This window comes from Cyphomyrmex costatus, unplaced genomic scaffold (genome assembly GCF_001594065.2).
Source record: "Cyphomyrmex costatus isolate MS0001 unplaced genomic scaffold, Ccosl1.0 scaffold189, whole genome shotgun sequence".
Lineage (NCBI taxonomy): Eukaryota > Metazoa > Arthropoda > Insecta > Hymenoptera > Formicidae > Cyphomyrmex > Cyphomyrmex costatus.
The window spans coordinates 1608140-1634744 of NW_017275921.1; positions in this window are offsets into that span (position 1 = coordinate 1608140).

Genomic DNA, 26605 nt, shown 5'->3' on the forward strand with positions numbered 1-26605 from the left:
ATCTAATATTTTTCATAATGTACCATCTCTACGAACATTTATTGTATGATATTTTATTTTATTTGTTTCTTCCTATCATAAAACATCGTCGCATTAGTATAAATTTTGGCCATCTTATACACCCAATGAAATGTAAAACACCTAAAAGATCCATGTAAGTTTAAGCTATAAAACGTTAGTCGAAGCCATAAGAATCCCTGTAACGTGTGGAGCTGAAGTTTTTTATGAGCATGAATTATACGCTCAGAATGTGTCATTTCAAACGGAAATCCCTCGTCGGCATGTAGGGAACTAAAAAACTTACGCGATATCGAATTACCGGATTTTCTCAGAATCGAAGTGTTTCTGGATATCTTATGCTGAGGTCCAGAATAGAACGTGGAAAATATTTGAAAGAATAATTAATCGAGTTGCTAGCGCAAATCTAATTGCCAGACTTAGATCTGAATAGTTTTCACTAAACGGCTAAAAGAAATAATAATAAAAGATATTAGAGAAGTGCAGTAACGCGATGGAAACGGATTTTAATCGCGCGCCGGCTGTGAAAAATGCAAATTCCATTTGGATTAAATGCTTCAAATAACTTAAATAACTTAGCGGGCGATTGCTAAGTTTCTGCGCGATATGTCAGTATACGTTAACGATCATAATATGCTAATGCGCGACGTGTAAAAGAGAAAACTGTGTACTGCACGAACTTAACGTAATCTACATACTAACATCCTAAGCTTTATATTTTGTGCAATATATTCTATGATATTATACTACATTGATAGATAGAAATATGTATGTGTGTGTGTAGATTCAATATAGAAAACATACAATATAGAATTAAAAATCAAATCGTATCAAAAAATCGTTCATTATTTGCTTGTATTTATTCGTTAGTGCTTTTATTGGCGTCTGCGGTATTAACTATAGAAAACACGAAAAATGAGTTTTATGATTTTGCATTTTTATTGTTAGTACGATACACATGATTTTTCTTGTTTTATCTCTCTTTATGCTTTATTTTATAAATCTATCATCGATCATACTTTTTCAAACAATGCGACCGATAAAAAATTAACACAATGTTGACGCGTTTTTTTCTTTCTGTATCTATTTTTCTCGAAATGTTATCGTTTTAAAATAGTCCATTTAGACACGTCTAATTTAATCTGAAATATTATTTATCTTAATGATATATGAAAAATTATGAGTGTCGCGCTTAACATGTGCCGTTAGCATACGGAAAAATTCATCGCAACCGGAAAAGCGCGATTTTAAAACGGTCGAGCGAACACCTATTTCTACCTGTTTTCCAATTTCCATCTGAGGACACCGAGAGGAGATCGGATACCACGATGAAATGGGGGAGGAGGAGGGAACACGCGATACAGGATGTTTCACAATATTGTAGGCCCGGGCCCGTGGCATGTATAAGCGCGGGGAGCGCAGAGCACGGGCTTCGAACCCTTGTCACCACAAAACTCGGACTGGAAATCGAATTCTCAGGGCATCGAATGACAATTTAGCCTCGGTCGCTTCGAGCTAGGGAGACGAAAGCGAATAGAGCTGATGCGAGACTATATGCGAGAGGGGAAGGAGAAAAAGATCAGAGTGGGATGAGATAGAGTAGACGGAGATAGGAAAGGCGTAGTAACAAGGAGAAAAAGAGGAGACCCGATGTCGCCCAGAGATGTTATCATCGCGGAGGAGGGTTATACCACCACAGGAACGTAAGCGATGAAAAGGTGCCCGGGACTAACCAGACCCTAACAATCGTGTCGCGCATTCTTCTCCGAGCGGACGATCCGCTCGCTCCGATAGTTTCGACAGAGTTGCAATTTGCTCGATGCGGTTGGCACGGCCTCCTCCTACCGGCCGTAAAGGTTCCTCCACATCAGTACCATGACAATAAGATCCTTATCGGACTCGGTATGTTTCTTCTTCTCGTTCTCCTTCCGTTCTGCAGCAGCTGCCCAACGCGAAACGCATTTGTATACGGAGATGCACGTTGACGTCTCTCGTATATACATTTGAAGCAATATAGAACGCGAATCCCTCGACGTAACCGATCGTTCCGTAGCTTCGTCGTAAAGTTTCCGCCGGATCGAAACAGATTGTAATAAAATCTCGTTGAAGAATAATCGGGAATCGACGGACCGAGAGTCGACTTGTTCGCAATTCACGAGCGGCTTGGATTTTTATAATCCACATGTACAATTTAGTTTAGTTTAATGTGTGTGTATATATATGTTTGCTCAGAAGCGTTCATTTTTGTTTAATAGAATACCTAAAGACGTCTCGCGAAAGCGTCATCATTAATAACGAGAGTTTAATCGTTTCGCAGCTTCCGCGATGCGATCGACCTGTCCTGTTCGGCATTCGTCTTAAAGACCTCCGCGTACACCGGTACGGCCGGACGACAATAAGACTCTTATCAGATCGGTGAGTTTCTTTCTCGTCTACTACCAGCTGCAACGCTTCTTCTTGCACACGATCCGGCAGCGCGATCCTACGAACCGCAGGACGTTGTAACCAATCTCTTTCCCTCTCTCTTTCTTCATTTCGCAAAGTTTTCCAGTGACCCGAAATGGAGGGATCGCTACTTCTCTCTCTCAGAGAACAGAGGGAGAAACTATCCTCCGATAAAAAGAATGGATCTTTAATAAATAATGGGTCGAGTCGTCACACTGAGACAGGAGAGCCCATTGTAAAGCGTTTCTTTCGGTTCGCTTGAGACCAGCCGGAGGAACGAGAAGTTGAGGACACGCTTTCGGCAAGAGAGGCTTTTATACAATTCGTACGTTTTTTCGGCTCCCTTTTGTACGACAATTCTCGGTGGGTCGCGCGCTCCTCGGAAACAGGCATTGCTTTAAGATGACGTTGACCGATACAATACAATTTTCCCCAAATTTTATTATAACGGAACGGCAGCATTAATATTCTTTCATCACGTAACTTAAACGGACTAGCTATGTGGAATCGTAAATATCGTAAAATATTTTCTGGCAATCACAACGAATGAAAATGTTTGTGTGCAACAAACATACGTGTTGTCGTTCGCGAGGCACAATACACGTATGTTGTCATTAAAAACAGATTTTAGCTTAATCGATAATGATTACATGATAATTAATAATAACGGTAGCGCCGGAAGTAGTTGAATAATACGCTTTTCCGGAAAAAGGATAATCGGTTTGTAATATGTCAGTGACAACGAGCGCATTGCATTTGACAATGCATGTAAAATTCAACACCGCGGCGCGATAATACGAATCGCGATAGAAGCGGAATAACGACGCGTGCTGATGAGCGATTTATTAAATTTTATTAGCATATCACCGGACAGGTGAATAATTTCTTGTAACTTTTAATCGGTACCGTCGGATTATTAAATTTTCCCAATGTAATCTTAATTAAGGCAGTCCTTCTATCGAGTGGCCTTAATTAATAGCGGATAAGTTCCGCGGAGACGGCATTGTCGAATGGCCGTAATTGAAACTGGATAGGCGGCACGAAATTGGGGACATAATTGAAGGGGGCAGGTGGACGAAAGTGTTAGCTCGCGTTTAGTAACTTGCGGCGGGGGATGAAAGGAGAGGGCTTTAAGATCAGGGGGTTCGGGCCAACTTTTTTCCGGCTTCATTGAAACTTTAAAGGTCCGAGAGGAGCGGAACGGTGCAACAACGACGGTAAGACACGCTTGAAGTACACCCACCTAGAAAATTCGTTATAGAGGAACAAATTTACGATACACTTTCGCGAGACTTGGTAAGTGCATCATAACGCCTTCGTCCACCATCCCGTGCGGTTGGACGATTATTCTATGACGCGCGTTCATTCCAGCGTAAATTTAGCTGCGGAACTGTTGTCGCGAAAAAATAATTTAATCTTTGTGGCTTAAAATTTTACTTGCATTTTATAACGCGATATTTAAATTACCGAAATGAAATTAAAGAAATCGATTCCGTCTAAAAGTATATTAAAGTAACTGATCAATGAGAAGGATTTTTTTGTCAAATCTTAAGTTATCATTATTTTTTATTATTAATTTTGTTAAACAGAAGGAAAAGAGTTTTGTAAGACTAAAATGAATAGTATGATACAATTATAGTAATTTTAAGATACTTAATTCTTCGTCAACAATGGATGTGAAATTTTCACTCTTCGTCTGTAACCTGAGTTTTCTATAATAAATTCAGTGCAGATTTTTACATTGCTTCGAATTGTCTGAAAAGAATTCTTACATACTTGGGGAAGCTTAATGAGATTTTGATAATTTTACTATCACATAAAGGTTGTACTTTACTTATATTTTTTACAGGTTTACATTTGCTATCAGAATTCACAATTAAAAGATCAACTTGCCTTAAAGGTCAACATTGCAGTGGAAAGATTAAAAACACAATAAAAATCAAAGATGGGAATGATAGTTATAATAACCTTCACGTTTTATCATATATCCTGAATTATTATGATATATCTTGGTGAAAATAGATAGTAAAATCTTTTATCAGAATGTGTCATATCCCGACAAAGATAGGGCAAATATAACTACGTCGTATAGAGGCAAAAACTGAGTAACGTGGATTACGCGCGCGGCTTCAATCTTCCTCGAAATAAAACTCCCCTTGACTTCCAATGAGCGTAATACAACGCGATCACAATCCGAATCTTTGTTTAAGCCGACATAAAATTTGCGTTAACGCGTGCTCTTTACGACCGCAATCATGGGTGCTTGTGCCGAGGAGCAGCGCTGACTGCGGCGTGGCACGGCAAGAAATTGTCGAAACACTGTAATTTACCGACGATAAATTTCTTCGAAAGTCGACCGTGGCCGGGATGCGATCTCGCGATCGGTTTCGCGCCGGGATCCGGAACGCGTCTTAGAAAAGAGGAGAAAAAAAGAGGGAGAACAAGACCGATAATAAGGACGCGGATGTATTGTATGAAAGAGAGAGGGATGAGTAATCGGTAAAAAAAAATACGGAGCACAAAGTTAATTGTACGGATAATGTCGGGCGCATGAACGATTTTTCGAGCGGCCTCGAATCGTGCGACGGTCTCCTTTATCCTCGTTAACCTCGGCAATTCCTTCGATATCTTCTGCTCTCATTATCCTGATGGTGCACGTGCACGATCTACGTGAAAGCCCAAGATCGTTTACTCTTTTACGTTGTAAGCGCAGCGAGTAACGGATATTTTGCTTCTTCGCGATCGAGTGGCGATGACGACAACAACGACGATGGTGATGCCAAGACTTTTTCCAGCGGAAATTAGTTGCCGATCGTTGTCGACCGAAAGGGTGTCGCCGCTGTAACGATCGTCTGGCTTGTGAAAGATACACGATATCACCGATCGGAAATGCGGGACTCACCGGCGCGTCGCTTTTGACTAATCGATGCGGGAGTCTGCGACACGAGACTTTGCGAAACACGGGTAATGAAAACCGTCGTCGCTCGTGAAAAGTCTATCGCAATCGTGTCGACAATTCGACGGCAACTAGGACAACACACTTCCAGAACCGAAGTTATCGAGTAAACGACGATGCTGAAGGAGATTTTCCAGTATTTTTAGCATAATATAAAAATTTTATCAAATATTGAGAATAAGTCTGTAATTTTAATACGTAGACATTTCTAAATATTTTATGATATTTCACCATTTTTAAAGTTTTATTTGAATAATTTTCGAAATAATTTTAAATTTTATGAGAAGAAGGGGTTTGAATAATTCAATTGTGAACAAACTAAAAGAATTATAAAGAGTTACACTGAAGAAAGAAAGTTTAATTTTAAATGTTTTATTCCTGTCACTGTTTTTTAAACGCACACAAACTTAAAGATTTTACTTTTAAACTTTTTCAACAAACAAAATTTAAAACACTTGTGTATTTTAAATTCAAACACATAGTGTTTTGTTTATTGAAAGAAAAAAAAAATAAAATAATGTAGTCCAAACCGGGATCGACTTTACGCCAAAAAAAAAAAAAAAAAAAAAAAAAAACAGTTGAAAAATCGCAGTTTTTTTATCGACTTCTGACATTGATCTGTATTAATATTTGCTTTATATAAAAGTTTTGTACTTTGTACGTATCTTGGTTTGGATCAGAGATTACACATAAACAATCACAATAAGACACCAAATATAAAAGATTAGTTAGAAAATTTGTTCGAACGTGCAGTATTGATGTAATGTTACATAATAATGTATCAATGACACGTAAATCGTCGTATGTAGGTCAGGTCCTTCTGAATCGATAAAATAGACAACTTTAGGAATCTTTTAATCGGACGCTGCGCGAAATGCGCGACGTTGTACGTATTTATGGGAGAGATTGCTCTATCGCAATTGTCGCGGTGCGCGCTTTTACCTATTACATTCGTGTAGTTGCGTGTACTTGCGAATGTGTGGTTGTGACCTCGCCGGCAGCACGTGTGTTCGCGCGTATGCATATGCGACCAACCCATACGCATGTATAAATCGGAATCTGTATAGCGTAACCGTCGAGTGAAACTGGTTCCACGGAATCAATGGGTCTCCCGCGCTATCTGATCCACGGCACCTAGTACGTGTCGCCTACTGTACAGATAACCGCATTAATGGCGTCCCGCGGAATGTGACCCGCTGTGATTTACGGGAAACCGAGGGACCGAGCGGCGTTCTTTTTGTTCCGCCGCGACCGTCGTCGCAGAGAGAAACAGCTTCGTCGAAAATTGACTCGATCGGCGAAACGATACGGAGATAAATGCGCCCGTCCCCGTGTAACCTGCTCTCGACGCCCGCTATAAAGGCCGGATTGCACGTCCCATGCGACGATCACTTGCGGAAAATTATGGTCGTGTAGCGAGTGTCGCCGCAAGACAGTCTCCTCTTGGCTGATAAATACAAATCTAAAGACATCTCTTCTACGACACCGCACCATTCTGAGCGCGCAGCTATAAATGATCGATGTTCTTAAAATAAGTATAAATTATACCTCGTTAAATTTTAATCAGTTTCCTATCGATTTACAGACTTAGATTAGTTGTTAACTCTGTGAATGTTAAGATCAAATATGATAGTTTCTCGTAACATAATTATAATTTAGGATGGAAATATCACTATAATTTAAAAAGTAGCTAAAAATTGATGAAAAAATATTACAAAATTCCTGAAATTATTAATTTTCCTTTCCTAGCTGGGTGGATGCGCGACCTCCGGCTTCTTTTATTTTGCAGCTCCCATACGTTGTTTAGCAAAGAAAAATAATTAATGTTGTTTGTTTGTTTATTTATATTATTACCCGTCATTAAATTTAACGAATTCGTTAGACTCGTAGCATCTTGTGTTATTATTTAAAGCAAATAAGTTTCATGATATGTGCATATTATTTATTTCTTTTTACAGTAATCGTGATAAATATTCTCGTAAATGCGCAATAAGAGAGTAAATTTCGACTCAATTTAATTGACTGGTTCAGTATACGTATATGTTATTGTTATTATGTGTAGGGAGATGCATTTGGATCCAAATTTGATTGTTTGTTTGCAGTATTACTTTTGTCGTTATGCGTATAATATTATACCTATCTCGTTATATGACATTCATTTGATGAAAAATGAAGAAAACACGACCAATCCTATTTTTCTAAAAATTCACCTTACCATAGGAAGTTAATATGCCATCGCGATGGCACGACATGACTGATCACAAGGCCATAATGAGAGAAACGTAGGAACGGGAAAAATGGGAATTCTAGCAGATCGTAACGCGTTGAAGAACTACATTTATCTTTTTGGCAAGGTCCTCTTACTACGCCGTTAAAACGACGCTGCTCGACTACTCGAGAGAAGGAAAGGAGAGCATTAGGAGAAGCCGTGCTTCTCCATAAAGATAAAAAAAATGCACTTAACTACGCTCTTTCGGACTTTACATCCCACGACACGTGTAATGTACGGCACGACGGGACGATCACAGGGAGAAATTCCGGAGAACAATGATCTCCGCCTCCGTCTCGCAGACCAGCAGTATGCGCTCACAGCATGTATCCGCATGCAGCCTCAGAGTAAGCGATAGCCAAACGTTAACGCGATATGGTACTGTCGTATGTCCAGCCGGCCCGATGTCTAGAACACACGCTTTATGGCGTTCGTTCGGTAACACGATCGTCGCTATCCATCCGTATGATTCGCGCGTTTCCCCTTTTGATACCACTTCGGCATTCACAGCCAGCATTCACGACGAAGATAAATCGAAGCCTTTGAGAAAAATCGCTAACCCAGTCAGCCCCAGCAAGCTTCCCCTGACGAATTTTATCTCGCCGCCCGAGCCACGAATACCGATCGACCTCTATCTTCCTTCGGTACTAATGAAACCAATCTCGTTAGCGACTCCCTTTATCACCTCTTCCCCGATAGCCAACGCTCATGTGGCCCCTTGGCTGATGGAGTTCACGCCGAAGCAATAACAGTCCACAACATAAATTTCATACGGGCGTGACTCGTAGCTAGGATTATCTGTTTGTAATCGAATCAGAGGAGTGACGTTATATGTAAGGAGAAATGCTGATGGCGTTTCGTTGCATCGTATAATTAAAAAAGAGCGAACGTATTAATCCCTTTGCACCTATTCTGTTTGAGATTTTACGAGACCAACTGCATGGTGCGAGGAAAAAATGGCAATTGAAAGTAATGATGCACAAGAGGAATCTACAAAATGAACGCAAAAGTTGAGATATACAGTTAAACCGACCATTACTACAACAGAAATAAAGGAATAAATCAATGACTTATATGGCTAAGGTGAATTAATGGAACGGATAAAAGATAAGAATTTATTCGATATAGAAACTCTCGCGTATTTCTGCATGAGTTTAACTTCCGATGCTGTAAATACGAGAAAAATATTAAGTCATATATACTGAAACAAATGTATACAATAATTCTAACTAATGTATAACAATAAGAAAGAATTTTTTTCTCGTGAATGTATACTAACGTCGGCAGTAGTTAATTTCTATGCTATATTTATTATGGCTTTCCTTTTAGAGAAGATTGCAGCTGTACATTTGTGTAAAAATGTAAAGCTGCAACGTCGCTGCACGGCATAAGAATAAAGATACCGTCTAAGAACGTAGCCTGCATGCGACGACAGGGCTGGGTAAAATATCTTCTCTGTAGGATAGTCCTGACACGACAGTTTCTCTCAACCGGCGGGACCTTGACCGACACGATGAAACGCTAATTACGTTCTCGTTCGTGTGCTGAATACCGGTCGCTTGACTCAATGCTGCCCACGTAGGAAGCTGAAAAGGCGACTATCTGCGCGTCGTCGTCCAAAGAACGCTCGCGCGGCTTCGCGCGACGTGAAAGGAAGTCCTCTAAATCATCCGGAGCTTCGGCGGTCTAAGGAACTCTAAGGGAAAACGGGTACCAGGTATTACTTCGTGGAATTTCGCATCCGCGCTGCTCGCGGATTTCCGCGTTCGCGAAAAGAAACGCCGGCTTCTTGAAATTTCGCGCTCCACAGCGTACGTTAACAACAAACAGATATCTGAAATTTAGTGCTGTCTATACGTTACGTCGTGATAACTGGATTTAGTACGAGACGCTCAATATGGGAGTCGAGTCGACTCGTAACACGATAAATATACGGGTATTTTCATTATCGAACGTCGACAGCTCGTAAAGTTCTCAGTCAGCTAGCAAGATCGGATGATTTTTACGTAGTATTTTTTCCTCCCTCGTCCCTTCAACGCCATCCACCCTCGTTTCGTGTCGAATGAAGTGTTCACGTCCGTGAAACCTTTTGCGGGGAACAAACGTCGTTACACGAGTATGTGCGTGTACATACCTATATGCATATACACATACATATCTACACAATGTAACACAAACGTGAGCGCGCGCGCGCCAACTCGCTGTAAATTTGCTTAACAATATGAACGGATATTTCGTCTATATTCGCCCCGCTTAAGGCAAGAAATATGGTCGTGCGGTCTGCCACGCCTAACTTATTCTTTCTTAAAGCCGCTGTCATTTCTCCAACTGGCTCGAGAGGGACTTCGATCCCTCTCGGCTTCTCCACCTACCCGACCAGCCTTTCTAATTACAGGCCGCCGCATTTTTCTTTGACCCGTCGATGCGTCCCCCGTCGAGGGTGGCTTTTGCCAGGAAGAAACAAAAATTACAGATTCCGGGCGCCACTTAATTTCCAAGCGCGTCCTGACGCAATTCCTCGGACTATTTAAAAAAAAAAAAAAAAAAAAAAGGAAAAAAGACGGATAAAGAGAAGCTTCCTATGTGTAATCTCTCGTGCCATAATGCGTTTCCTTCTTCGTCCTGCGCTCTGCAATTTGGTCTAGATATATAGAGTTTTGAGATCAAACGTCGGACCGGTGCGGTGTGGAAATTTCTCCACCAACGACACTCTCTTATTTGCCGCCGGACGTATTTTACGAATCCTTCAGTCGGTGTTCGTTCCAAAAAATACAGCTGCTCGTTGGGAGATTGTAAGATACGTCGGAGAATGTTTAAAAATAAATTAGGAATACAGTACAGAGAGAAAGTGTCGCTATCTCGCAAGATTATCTCAAATATTCGTATTATAACAAGAAAATAATTAAATACGAATAAATGTATCTTCGATCTCGTGTTGCACGCTCGGGTGAGAATTCTGTCGATTTTTCGGTGTGGTCGGTTTCTTAGTGGAATTTATCGCTTGTTCCATCCGCTATTACGTACACGTGGAATTACTCGAAGCTCTTCCCGGCGTATATACGCGAAATAAAATTCCTTTGAAATGTGATTCGTTTGCATGACTTTATTGGATGAGCTGCCGGCAATATTGAATCGCATGAATATTTAAAGATACGTCCGCATCCGTCGGGCGAATTTCCCTTAAATTATTATCCTTTTAACTCCATTAAACGTACTTTTAGACGGCCACCCGATGAGTCGTCGCAACTTTTCTCGCTGCTTTTAAATAGCCCACTTCTATTTATTATTCTCACTCCGCCGCTTGAAATTTTTCGCATTAATTATTCATCGGCGTTAATTCGGCTTGGCTACATCAAACACCGCAAGGGGGATCCACAAGGATACCTTTAATCTCTTTTACACCGATTCACTTTCGAAACGTTAATTCGTGAATCGAACCGACTGGCTTAATGAAAGTACTCAATTAAATTTCTTCCTTTTTTTCAACAATCGAACTGTCAATTAATAGGGTGACGGTTTCCTACGAGACAATCGCTGAAATACACGAAATGTGAACTTTATTATAATTATAATGCTCATCTGACATAAATTATAAGTGTTATTAATGAACGTGGACTGTTTGTCCACGAATGATCCACGGGTTCCACATCGTTACAAAACGAATAGAGCTAAAACGTGGATTGACTGAGGGTTTCAGAAACATTCGGCGGAACCGTTCTCTCTCTCAAAAGCACTTAAAAATATTATTCCGCCCCGCCTAGACCCGTCCCGGGGTTACCTAAATATCCTGCCCATCTTAACTGCGGTTCTACGTCTAAAGTATAGTCTAGCCACATGAGGGATGTTCGCTAAGTAGCCTACCGGCCATCATGTTCCATCTTTTTTCGTTAATTATCTTGGGCAGGCGAACACGCTTCTCACCTGTTGCAAAAGAAATAAATATATTACGGCCCGTGCATGACGATTCATCTAGTCTCATAAAGTATGGAGATAAACATCGCGTCTGTCGCGCACTCATTCTTTATTTTTCCGGGAGGAAAAGTTTTAAAAAAATAGAAATTAACGTGTTAGGGCACGCAACGAAAAGCGGAGCTCACAATAGAAATCCGCATTGATCTATGAAAGATATAACAATTGTAAAACGGCTACATTATATAATAATAGCTAATAGATATTCATTGTGTGTTGATAGTTTTTTGAATACATTTAAAATATGTATTTAAAATTGATTATTCTTTACTAAAAACGCAATATATGACATCTATTTAATTTAACTCGTCAATTTTTTGCTAATTAAATCTTTATATAAATTTCTTTTTAGGTAGTATCGGGATCAAATTTGTTATTTTATTAATTTGCTAAGTCTTTAATTAAATTTCTGTTGGAAGAATAACCCATTTAGAACAGTTACATGAATAAGTCATAAATAGAAATCTTGCTATTTCCTAAATTAATTTACATCGCATAAATGTCTATATAATATCACAAAATGTTTAAAATGCACAAGTTTGGTTTAATTATCCCTGTACTTCCTGTAGTAATTAAATTATTTATCCGATTGTCTAATATTATCGTATCGAAAGACGATTGAATCGCCGGATATCGAGCCAATTTCCTTCCCACACAATCGAATATCCCCGGCGTAAAATTTATTATTTCTCGCACTAGAAAGAGGTCAGAGTTGTTGGTTATTTATCAGCGCGTCTGTTTATTGAAACAGTGACCACTAATAAAACTCTTCTTTATCAGCAATCGCAATTCAAACGAAGCCTCTCCTCCCACCTATCTTGACGGATTGTGACGCAAATGCAGGACACGAGCAACCCGGCGATGCGAGTGATATCGAACGCTTTGATATTAATCGCATAGACGTGGAGAGTCTAATTAAACTTTCACGGACGGACAAGAATACACGGAACCTTCAAATCTTTTCTAATCTCGAAATCTTCTGCTTTACGTCCCGATTTAAAGGCTAATATCCCCTTTTTTTTTCCTCTTATCCATCCGTCCGTTTCGTTCTCTCCCGTTACAATCCAAGCAAGCCTGGCCTCACGTTCCCTTCGTGTTTCCTCTTTTCTCCCTCCACGTCTATCCATCTACCTCTCACGTCTTGCGTCTACTATACGCAAGCCGTCTATGCATCTCCCCATCTCTCTCAGTTGGATAGGTGTATCAGATTTCCGATGGCCGTGGCACACGTACTTCGACCGAAGGTAGATTAGATTTTAATAATGCAATTTGGGTTTACGGCGGCGGCGTCGACGACGGAGGGGACGAAGCGAGGCCGTGCGCCCCGTTCGACTGTAAAACGAGCCGGTTTTCGCCCCGAGGAGGTAAACCAGCCTGGACTGGTAATTGTTGGAATTTGATTGGACCCGAATGGAGCACGGCGCGCGGCACCGCTCCGCGTCCTCCGGCTATCTGTGAGTTCGCATGCGATTGCTGATTCGAGGGGCTTTCTCTAGAAATTGATAACAGGGCCGAGATTGTCGTCGTACGGGTCATGTTGAGATGTGGAAAGCCCCTTTTGTTTCAAGAGAAACGTCAGGAGACTGACGTACCTTGAATAACGTATCCATCTAGAATTCAATCACCGAAAGGATACGCGTCCAGATTAATAGCTCGATTTATATCACTGAAACTCATAAAAAAGAAATTCTTCGATGCACTTCTACATGGCTACTAAAATCTTTTATTGGCACATAAAAACAACATTTTTATTATTAAGTCAATTAATAAATTTGATTTTTTAATAATTTTAATTAACTAAAAAAGAAATTTTGTCGTATGCTTTTAAGACGAGATTATTAAAATAGGATGATCGCAAAATATTTTTAATTCAAGAGAATGTTATTTTTAGAAAAGTTATTTTTTATTTATAGGTTTCATAAAAATCAGTATTTATACTCTCTCGTAGTGCGCTTCACTAAAGCTAAACTGGTTCAAAGACATGAAATAAAAAAAAATATGTGTTAATAACGTACTTCTTTGATCTGTTAATATTCGCGACTACCTACTCAATATTTTACTAAAAAATAAGAAAATTTTCACGTTTTTTAAACACCTGTTCTAAAAACAAAAGAAAATGTGCGCAATACTGGATTTCATATTGGCAGTTTGGGAATTTGTCATGTCATACGTAATTAAAATCTTAAAAAAATCATTTTCAGATATAGACGTGAATAATGACTCAATGCTGTAAATAACGAGCACTATATAAATAATCGTGTGATGGTTACGAAGAAAATGCATTACAGTTTACTTTAAAAACATCGAAAGAGTAATAATAGCCATTCAATTGTGTCGATAAAAAAAAAATAGTATACTTAAACTTGAGTCATCAATAACTTGTGATGTAGCTTTATGTATCCTTATATAACTGTAATGGATATGTTTTCCGTTTTGAGAGTCACTCACTCGATATTATATCGCCAGTTGTTCGTAAACCGGGCATGACGAAGCCGACTCTTCAACTTCGAGGAAGGCATTCAACACCTGACGGATACGAGAACGCAAAGGCATGTGTAATGTCATATCGACAACGATAAGCGGTGAGTCAATGCCTATACGAGGTAATCCGAGCGAGCGCGAAGTAAAAATAGGTGCGGCAATCGCGCACTCGGAAGTCCGAGTGATAATCTAAAGAAAGATTTTCTTCCCCTTAGCGCGGATTGGGTTCTCGGCGCGTTAACCGGGATCGAAAGACTGGTACTATACGAAGAGCAAAGGTTTTGTGGCAAACACGTCGGGCGAGAGAACCGCAAGGTGAAAGATAGAGAAGGAGCGAGAAGGAGACCGAAACGAGCGAGAGAGCTAAGCGGAAGAAAAAGATCCGCGCGCGCGGGTGTGGGAGAACGAGAAAGAGACCGAGAGGCGCAAGTGCGGTAGCACCAACGGCCAGATAATTTATTATAGCATTACTCACCGGCGGACACCTCAATGGCCAATGGGCAAACCACGTATACCTGCGCCTGATGCTTACCCCCCCCACCCCCAATGTAGTTGATATTATTTAGTTCCTCTCTCATGAGAAACATCGAGATGCAGCGCTGGAAAGTGACGGTAAATGCGGGCTTGATCGTGACCTACGATCCGGCAAAATATGCATAGATGATCGAGCCCGATAGACCGGTTTCGTGTCACGTACCACCGCAATTCGTCCCGGCAAATTCGTGGTTACCGAAATACATCGCGGATTTTCGGATTATGACGGATTTCCGCATAAATGCGAGGGTCGCATGCTCGCGATGTGTAAACGTCCGGAATCGTAAACGACGACTAGATACGTGTTCCACAATTACGTGCCTATTACTTTTTACTTTTCAAAAGTATCATCAGAAGAAGTAATTTAGTCAAATATGTTGATTCAAAAGTAAAGATAAACCTACAGCACTGCCCAAGTTTCCACGAGAGAAATGATTTTACAGAAGTATTTAAAAATTTAGCTAAGATACACTCGGGTAAGATAGCCATACAGGCAAGATGACCGTAGCCTTTCAAAGTGACTATAAAAATGCTCTACTTAGCAATTATTGAAGAAATTACAACTTGTAGCCGTCTTATCGTATCGTATAGCCATAATACTTGATTGTATCCTAAATGCAGATCTGAAAATAATTTCGTTGGAATAATTAAAAGCTGAACAATCAAGCATGATAAACAATAGGTACTGCAAAAAAATTTGACACTCCAAAGCCAGCTTGGACGTTCTACATGTTTATTTCAATGGTCTATATCAAAATCATTTCCAGATATAAAATACTTAGATTATTAGATACTTCAACAAAACCGTTCTTTCGCGTAAAATATAATAATCGGTTGATGTAACTTATAATAAACATACATTATCTTCTTTTTCCCGAGAAATTCAGCGCTGAGAACTATGTTGTCCTCCTGTCATTCATACAAGATATATATTCGCACAACGATCGATCGATCGCGACAGGATAAGCTACATCGTGTCGGAAATAACGATCGTTCCTCGAACCGTAACCGCGTGGGGTGTCTCGAGGAACAGTTTACGATCGGCCGAGCGATTTTCTATTTGTTTCTAAAAAAGAGAGGTCGTAAACGGCAGCTACTCGCGCTCGCCACGTAAAGTGGCCAGTTGGCGAAGGGCTGAAAGGGAGGGTTACACGGGCCATCAAGGTTGCACAATCTGTCATAGAAGTTTGGTAGGAGGGGTGGGGTGGGATAAGGGGGGGGGGGGCGGCAACCTGTTGCTTCATTGTTACTCCGAGAACGTGCACATGGTTGCCGCGCGTATATAAACTGCCTTTCTCTCGTGCTTCCACATGCCGGCGCTACGGTGGGTACCGTCGTATTGCACCGAGTTGCAGCACGATTTCGAGCGACTTGTTTTCGTACACAGTATGCGCGATAGGCTGTTTGTCATCGCCACGAGAGCAGTTAATTTCACGTTTTTCCTCCGCGGCCACGGGCGAAAGCGTGGCTTTAATAAAGTTTCTACCTCGTTAGAAATAACAGACCGACAAACGTGTCTCTGTCGCGACCACGAGATAAATGACTTTTCCGTAAAATATTCGCGAATACCTCGCATACTTCCGCTAACGAAAATTAATCAGTGTTATTATTGTATTTCATGTCCTCAAACAAGATGAACAAATAATAAGAAACTTTAGAAGTATTTCATTTTAAAACAAGAAGGAAATGTTACATGCAAATTAATACACATATGTAAAAAGTTAAAGTTAAATATAACTGAAAATACAATAAATGGGTCTTCTAAAAAGAGAATTCATGTATTCTTGCATATTCAAAACTAAAAAATAGTATACAATAAGAGTTGAATTACTGAGTTGTACATGCAAATGTAGAACATTCATTTATTTAGCTCCATTTTTATCATGGAATAATATTATTTTTACAGCAAAATATTCAGAGATATATGCTAAATATATATTTTAAAAAGAGGCAAGTATTATATTTCTTACATTTTGAACTATATATAATTTTTTACAATTACTGGGAACTGAAATTTTTTTGAAGTAAAACGTCTCTATAGTCTTTTGATCGTAAATTATTTTGTGTTGGATAAAAATATAACTTTAATTGATATATTAAGGTCGTTCTCATGCGTAACTGAATTTGACACTTCATAGAGTAGTATCTAAGAAGAAACTCTGATAATATTCAAGCACTTTGATGAAACATTATACTCAGAGATGTGAAAGTAGCCAATTTCATGGTGCGCTGAGCACAGTAAGGGCACGGATCATAGGTAAGAGCTGCGACATAACGGAATAAAGGATTTGACATTGTCGTCCGTTATAAATAGGTCGACTTACATGCTCATCTATATATTAACTTACATACGTGTTACGTATTAACGTATCTTTTAATTAAAACGCACATCGCGCAAAATTGCTCAAATTACACGGTTTACTTATTTGTTAGACACGAAAATTACCCAAAATCGCGCGCATCGAAAGGGATAAACGGTTAATCCTGCGCGTTCGCATTACGAAGGAGGAAACATTCGTACAACTAATTTTCCGTCGATCCTGCCGTCGAGAGCATCGAACCGTGAATCCTTACCAAATTGGCTCCCAGGAGTCTAAGACTTTAATCAGGGTGCACGTCGAGCTCCACCGAGCGCGCGCGCGCGGGCGCGCTTTGCGAGTAGTCGATATTATTTCGTCGATTAAATCCCGAGGTATATCGATCGGTAACTTTACAGCCTTTTATGATCCCAGCGCGGCACTGAATTATGAAGTTTTAACTTTTCGTTTATTACTAATAATGCATGTTCTTACCAAGGAGGAAAAATAATAGAAGGTAAGAGACGCGCGCGCGTGCGGGTCGTTATATACTCGTATATAAACGATACCGCTGGTTTGCAGCGAGAGGCACCGTTGACTCGGATTAAATCCTCTATACGAAAGCAGTAAGGCGTAGCAAGACGTGCTTTTAAGGTGCATGTTACCTAACAGAGAGCCCTTACTTCTCCGAGAGAAACTTGCCTACTCGTGTACTTAAGAATTTAATAAACGATATCACCGCCGGACTGCCAAACACACGGGCTAAGACTTCTGCATGGCGCAGGTTATTAACCACGTATGCGCGCTCCCGTCTCTAGACCCGAACCTAACTGGCGGAGTTTAAGGACTTGTGCCATTAACCATAGTCGAGGGCTTTCAGGTTCCACCAGACTCGCTTGCTTACGGGGAATAGGCGAGGGAAGAACCAAAAGGATCCTGATATTCACATAATTTAGATCCAGTTAACACACGATTGCCTCCTCAAGAGAGAGAGAGAGAGAGAGAAGTCGTCTGACTTCTTCCCTACCTGTCTTTCTAGTTTCCGCACTAACAACTTTAATCAACCTACACCCTGAGTCTGTTTGGTTGAATACATCGAATAAAACTGCTATCGATTTGTCTGTTGCGAACACGTACACACATCCGATGCAGCTCACATTTCGCGCGCATGAGAGTTATTGATATTTTATTTAGTCTATGCAGCATTCGGTCTGCTACCTTCCCGAAATTTTGTCAGCGCCAACCCTTCTGAAACTGCAACATTTTGCGATACTCTGAATTGTTGTCGAGTGCAAATGCAAACACAACGAGAAAGAACGAAAATATAAAAATATGAGAGAAGCATGGAAAATTGAAATAAAAACAATAGCGAGATATCAAAATTTTCCAAATATATTATTTAAAATAATATTATAATTTTTTAATACTACAACATAACTTAATTGTATACTGTTAAATTCATTATGTCATGTCAAATTAAATCCAATTTGAGATCTTTTCAACCATTTCTATAAGATCGTCTTATTCAATATACATATATTGTTAAATTAATTAAAACAATGGAGTTAAGCACTTTAACTAAAAAAAAATGTATTAAATTTAACTTAAATTTCAATTATTATTTACTAAATATTTACATTAATATAAGTGTTGTTTATTTTGAAACTAAAACCACAGGAATGGATTAATTCTGACATACAATATGGAAATTAAAAATAACAAATCTTTGATATCTAACAGTGTGTGTAACAGCTATATTTTCACATTTCTCAATTATAAATAAGTGACTATAAAAAATCGTTATCATGTCTATGAAACGCGATTAAACAAAGAATGCAGCAACATCCGGAATATGTGGCACGAATATGCGAGTAATGGTACTTGTAAAATTATCAAGTTGTTTGCTCGTAGTGACTCATTCCATACGTATGTTTTAGAATTGAATAAGCGGTCTAATAAACATTATCTCCGCTCGAGTGGCAAACAAACGGGTTAAGACTTAAAGCCGAGTGCATTGCTCACGTTTAGCTCGCGGTCTGACGGATAGTTTAAAGATTTCTTTCGGCAATCCGAAGACTTTTACACTCTGTGTGAATTAGTATTGAGGGACAAAATATAGAGATATAACGAAACGGCGATAGAAAATCTAAATATAATACCGCGAAATATTAACGTGCAAATACGTGTTACGTCTAAAAATCGAACCACACTGTTTGAACAAATAAAGAAAATTCGATTTGCATATCGAACTAAATTTATTCAATTATTCATCTTAGATTTTTTTGTTATGCTAAATAAAACATTACGTGTTGGATGCCGCAACAAACTAAAATAATTTTTTATTGATAGTTTTATTTTCTTTTTTAAATTAAATTGTATATTCTTAATTCATAGTACAATACTATTTAAAAAACAAAAAAATTTTATTGATATAAAATTTATTAATTTTAAATCTCTTGTTAAATATAAACACACGAGTCGAAAATTGTTTTTAGAAAATATTGTATTTTTAAACAATTCAATTAAAAATAGATTCTCGAAAATTTCAAATAACAGCGAATATACTCTCATTAGCCCGTTTATTCTTGTTAATGTATTTTTAAATTATTCCCAAGATTACCAGGATTTATATGTTCCAATTACGGGTTAACTTTCTTCCTGTGAGATTAACATCAGGAGCGAAATTTCCGCTCGTTTTTTTTCGGTTTTAGGTATCTTAACGTTTGTTCAAGTAGTGTGAATCCGCCTTAAATCGAGCGAGAATAACTGCGCTCCGCCTACGAGAAGCGGCACGCTTGATTTTGCAGCTTCAACCAGGCAACTGGTTGGTGCGTCGTTACCATAACCGCATCATGTCGCATAAAGTCCTCTATATCTTGTATGTTTGACGCTTTAAATAAACCTCTGTTTATACCGTAAATGTCGCATCTCCATTTTACACATAAACAAAGTTTATTTTAGTTCAAATATTTAAATGAAAATAAGCTTTATAAAATACAAACCGTTTTATAAATAATATATTTACACACTTTTAGAAGAAAAAATAAATTTAATTCCAGTTTCATTGCATTTTTTGCACAAGAGATTTTTTTTATACTTGTATATTGATAAACTAAATAATATGAAAATTATATCGGTGTTTTAATTCTTTTACGTTCATTCAAATGCAGTTTTGTGCAAAATAACATGACATATTAATAGATAGTTATGTATATCAAAAAGATTTGCAATTCATATGTGAGTTTGGACTGTGTGTATATACGTGTATCTCAACTCTAACATTATCTACACAGTTGCATTTTTCGTCGTTGCATTGCAATATTTGGTTTAATATCCTTCGACTGAAAGCTTATACTTATCGTTTATACTTTCCTTGCTTCTGGGATTTGAAATTAGACAGAAATTTTATGCAAATTTTGCAAAAATAGAAAATTATGTTTAAATAAATGAAAGAAACATGCTGATTCGAAAAGTTTCTGTTAAAAATTACAAGTTACGAAAATGGGAAGGCAAAACCTAAAATATTTTTAGGAGATAGTACTTCATTATAATATTTCCGGTGCGTCGCATCGCGTTAATAACAACGCGAAGGGAAAGATCAGAAATGTATAATTTATAATGACATATATTTAACGACACGCTAAGGCCGAGTACATAATTTCGCGATGTTATTTGTTGGTTGTGCGAAATTAATAGTTGTTAACGATTTAATTGCAGTCGTGTTTACGACTCCGTGACGCTAATTTTCTCGCGAAACAATAAAACTGTTTAAATCGTTCGCGTCGTGCTCTCGAGGGCCTTCGTAAATAACAATTTTTCAGCGAAGTACCGCGAAAGAGCAGTAACGTGTCGAGGCGAGTATTGATCGGGGCTCTGGCGTGGCCCAATTACAATATTTTATTGAACTATAACCACGTCCTTGTCGAATGCAGAAAAAAAAAAAGACGCAGCGCGCCTTTTCGTTATTGCGAGATTAGAGACGACATGGCGACGTAGCCGGAGCGTGTCTTATCACTTGTTCGAACAGCGTTATCATTGTCTAACAACTACTAACTTGCCCGCCGGCCAAAACATTTCTCGCGTAGCGAGACTAATGACCCAATAGTTTAGATAGCGAGACGTAGAACAAGCATTACTCGTTAGAGACACGATCATGGTAACCGAGCTTGGCTCGCCGAGAATATCAGTAGGCGAAGTGGAACACTCATATGAACTATTCGTTATCGAGCTTTCAAAATATATCCGCGCGCTTCATGATACATTAATCGCGACATTCGTCACGAGCATACCGATCCCGTGAATCATTCGAGTGCATTAAAACGCAACAAATGCAAATAAATCGTCCTATTTAATATCAGGAAGCAAGGAATACCTCATAATCGAGTGAAAGGAATTTCGGTCAGTTTACGTGTGTAATATGTTATAACTTCGCTTGTGCGGGGAATAAAAACAGCGAATAGTACAATTGGAAATTCAATTCCGCATCGTTGTTTACGTTAAATCTCGCAAAAATAACTGCACATTCGTGTAACCTCGTGACGTGCTGAAAAGAGAGGGCCCCGTCAGTCCTAATTTACGTAGAGTTTCGGAGCTTTAAATTCACTCGCAGAAATTTAATTTTTTAGCAAGAGGAATCTCTATAAGAGTGAAGGGATGAAGGAGGAGAAAACGCGACGCCGGACATAACTCTCAGATTCTTCGCACACCGTACAGTCGTCCGACAGTGCAAATTGTCGGCACGCGAGGCGTCTTTGTTGTGATCAACCGGCGAGAAGACTTCCTCAGGACGGAAGTTTTCCGCCTCGCTCCCAGCGGAAGCGAATGGGTGGGTGATATACGGCAGCTCTCAGCAAATTAAATGAGGGTGGTTTGCAGTGCTGACACGTACACCCGTTCGTCACACCCTAACCACACGGGCCACCCTTTACTTACGCCAAAAGGCGGCAAGAGGCAGAACGCGATGCGCTCCTCCCCCCCCCTCCCCCAATCGCCGGACGTCCGAAATTGAACTGCAGCATCGATGATAATGGCGATGCATATTTTAGGTGTAGCAGCCGAAAAGAGGCCACATCGAGATCTTCGCCGTGTGATCTAACCGGTTCCAATACGTGAGCGACTTGAAAGTTTCCGGTGGAGAGGCATCGCATCGAAAAGTTCCGACGATCTCGTTAAAAATGTACGTAACCAGTGCGCCTTAAAACTCACTTTTTCGTTAAGCGCGCGCTTCAACCCACATCTAAGAGATGAAAGAATGTTACGCGGTTTTTTTATTTTTGCTCCTTACTCGTGCTGACGGAAACGGAGAGGCATCGATGTGAAATATTTATTACGACGGAAGACGTCAACGGCACGGGGAATTTCGAGAGTTCCCACGCGATTTTATAATTTTGTTCGATATACGCCAACGTGTTTCCGTTCGATTGATATCATTATCTCCTTCACATCTTTAGGTCGATCATATTTCTTTCAGAGAAGCAAGAAACAATAGAAAAATCTCTCATACGAATTTACCAAAGTTATATTCTCCTTTTAATGTGATATAATCTGACCGGATTATATTTGCAGGAAAAGTACAAGACAATTAAAAATAAAAAGCGAACAAATTGATTGACAATTATATTCTATGCGAATGCCACAATTTAGCATTATACGAGTTACAGACTGTATAATTTAATTATATGAATCTCAAATAATAGAAAGTATTCTATTTTCGATCAAAACGGATTCAGTTTAGAATTGTGCTTCTAGTCCGATAAATCGAATCGGCGCGCAATTTATAGAAATGAAAAGTGTATTTGCAAAAAGAATGACTCCAAAAATACACGTTTTTTAGCCTATGTATATTTTGTGGCCCTCGTACCTAACTGTATGCCATGTGATCAGATATCCCAAAAAAATTGAAACTGAGCATAGCGATAGTTTTGGAAATCAAAACAGTCCAAATTACCAACACTTCCAATACCGTTCAAGACCTACATTATACAGAAAAATTATTACTTCTTTTTTAACAAAGTGCCATTTTGATTAAAATTAGTCAACATAGGTTTTTGCTCCACTTCTATTGTTTCTATTGTTTATTTTTTGAAGAAGTAAAAATTCCTCCAAAAAAGTTTTTGCCAAATTTCTCAAAAAAGAATGTAAATACGAAAAAAATGTTTACGATTAAAATTGCTTGTTTTAAAGTTCTGCGCAAAAAAGACCTAAATGTACTTTTTCGTATTATATTTGCATGCATTTTCAAGAAATTTAGTAAACATTTTTTTGAGGATAGCTTTACCTTTAAAAAATTAAGCTATAGGGATGAAGAGTATAAGAAAATTATTCTATCTACAGTGCTTGAATAATATTAAAAATAAGGACTTTAACTATTTTAACTTTCTGTATCTCCAAACTCAACCTCCAAACTTAAATTTTTTTTAGATTAATTTTCCATCATATCGTCTAGCAGTTTAATTCGAAATTTGAGTAACAAAATAAGCTAAATTTATGATTACTCTTTGCAAATAAAAAAATTGATTACATTAAACGAAAATCAGCTTCAAAAATATAGAATTTTTTTCATTATTTAATAAAATTTTAATTTATTCTTATCGACCTAATTTCCATTTATAATTGTTTAATTATATAAATTACACATTTCGTAACGTAATATAATTTAGTTAATATAATCTGATAATTTATAAAATGGCAAAATTTTTAAGATCTTACTCGAAGATGTTAGTACATTTTGCGCGCAATTGTTTTGAAATATATTTTTAAATTTTTTAATAATTTTTAAAATAAATTTAATGAAAATAATAATATAATTATATCTTTTTGTAACATTAAAATTTTGCATCATTAAGTGACAATTGATATTCCAATATCTTTCTTTAGTTTCTTATATAAAATTTGTGGAAATGAATAGTGAGCTCCAGCGACTTAAATATCACGTTCAAAATCTATTATATTTTATGCAAGACATTCTATTATACTTTATACTATTATACTTTATTCAGTCATATTGTATTTAATAATATAAAAGCATAAGAAATTATGTAAACTTTGTGGCTAAAATGGCAGTTCAAAATTTCTTTAAAAAATTATGTATATACAACTTTTTTTATCAATCCTTTCAAGATTAATTCTACTAGATTTGTACAATTTTAAATTTACAATTTTATAATTATAATTAAATTTGTTATAATTATAAATAAATACGCCCGACACGGGAATATTTATTGCTCCATGTAATGCTTTCATTGCGTGATGTAGGGCTACCATAAAAGTAGTTAACGTTTATATATTATAATAATATTACGAGTATCTCCTCCGTTCCAGAAACGAATTTGTTATTATGGGCCAGAAGCATTTCGCAAATTAAATTACATTTGACGTATTTCGTTTAACGCGCTAGTCACAAACTTGAGATTAAATTTCCGGCGCCATTGTCTCGGCTCTCGAACCGTGAATATCGCCCGGCTCACCTTAAATTCGAGACGCGTCCGAACTCGCAAACTTGTAAAATGCAATTTGCTGGTTTAAGAGTAACATCGCCGTCCAGTACTATACACGAGCTGCATTATTCCCCGTTATCCTCTTCATTATTTATACCGCCATTATGCAAGATTGTAAATTAGCTTAATCCTTAAATTTGATAATGCATTTTACGAGAGGCATCTCTATTATCTGTTGCGTAAAACTTTAGTTCCCTCTTTTTTTATTATAAATCTGTGTGTATCCTTAAAATTTAATAAACTTCTTCTATAAAAGCAATATAACTCAACAAAATAAGTGTTTCAATGAGGATGGTTGATGATACAAATTTTTTGAAAAATTTATTATATTTGTTATCTATATTTATGATATACAATCGAAAGTACACATAAATATGTACATAAATTTAATTCATTGATTTCAAAAATAAATGTAATAAATCAAATTAATTAGAATTGCCGATGAGAGCTGCAGCAGTTATTAGCGCCAAAATATTAATAATAATTATTAACGAATTACACATAGTTTTCACAAAAAGATGAAAAATACAAACAGTTCTACAATGAGATAAGAAATAGACAGCTTCGATCCCTCCTCTAAACACAGTCTATTCGATAAAATTTCTGTTCAAGATAAGTAAATTTTAGGAGCGTTGCATAACGTTCGAAATCAAAAGATACAAAAAGAGATCTAAGCGAATAAATTTTAAGTATTTTCTATTTCTATAATATCATTTTAAGCTCCCTATATGATGATAATAATCATTTATGCTAATTTCATTAGATTATTTTATTTAACTTGGATAGATTTAAAAAGCTGAAAATGAATATATTTTAGTATTTCACAATTATATAATATAATATAAAATGTAATTATTCAAAATCAGATCTATTAAAATATTAATGACTCTTAATGAAAAATTATCTCAGGAATCAGGTATCGATGTCACCATCGTTGTGAAAGAGAGAGAGAGAGAGAGAGAGATATGCGTGGTATAACACGTTGCAGAGTACCTGTATCCACGTATAACCATATCACATAACCGTTAATGCACCCTTTATGAATGCAACGCGTACAATAATCTGCGAATATTCGCCAATAGCACGCTCGCAGAAATACATATTGCTGCACGAGAAAATAGACGACTGAATAGAGACGAAGTGCAAAACGTAAAATAAGACTTCGATATGCGGGCGTACGTGGGAAAACACGTATACGTGAATTCCGTAATTTATTCGCAGCGAGCGAAGCATTATGCCGAGGGCGCGCGCTATCAAGTCGTCACCTTTTAATCATTATAACTTTATCGTGCCCCGCGATACGTAACATGAAGATACACGGGGTGGCTCGGGTTACGTGCCGCTTCGCATTATAAACGTCCCGCGGCGACCAATTTTGCGAAATTATGGCGATCTCGCCGGCGGGTAACGCCGCAGACGTGGAAACGGGTATTAATATCGAGCGTGCGAGACGTTCAAAGGCGACGACGGCCGGTGGCGGGGCAGCGACCACCGCTGCGACCCTTTTGCCAGCCCTTTTATCGCATCCGCACACCGGGATATGAAGCTATCAGTTTTAAGTCGAGTGAACTCACGACCCCGCGCGCTCATAGTAACACGCGCCGCGAGGCGCGCAGCGACCCAAGTTTGCGAACTTCGAAATTGATATTGTCGGATATGAAGTTCCGTTTAGGAGCCGCAATCTTTTTCCACCCCGTGGATACACGCACGCGGCGTGGCGGCGCGTATTCCGCAGGAAGACCGAAGTTAACTTCCAGATATAATATTACGGCGCGCCGGCGAGAGAAAGGCGGACGCGAGAAACGCCTTATTTATGCGGCCAAGGGCCACCCGGCTTAAGTGCAACAAATCGATTAAGCGTGGACTTTATCTTCTTTCCGCGTTTCAACCCTCTTTCCCCTTTCTTTTCTCCCCTCCTATTCTGGAACACCGTTGAAACACGAAAGCGAGCTCTACCTGCCGAGCTGCTACTTCGAGGCTCGTCGCACGAGCTTAGAATCGGGGCCGCTAAATACAGTTAAGTACAAAATGTGGTAACGACAGGGGCGGGAACGCGATTTTCCCCCCTCGTGCTCTCGCAGCAACATTACCCGGGCGAGCCGAGCTCTTCGGTATTCGTAGCGGCTTCTAGTTGACCACG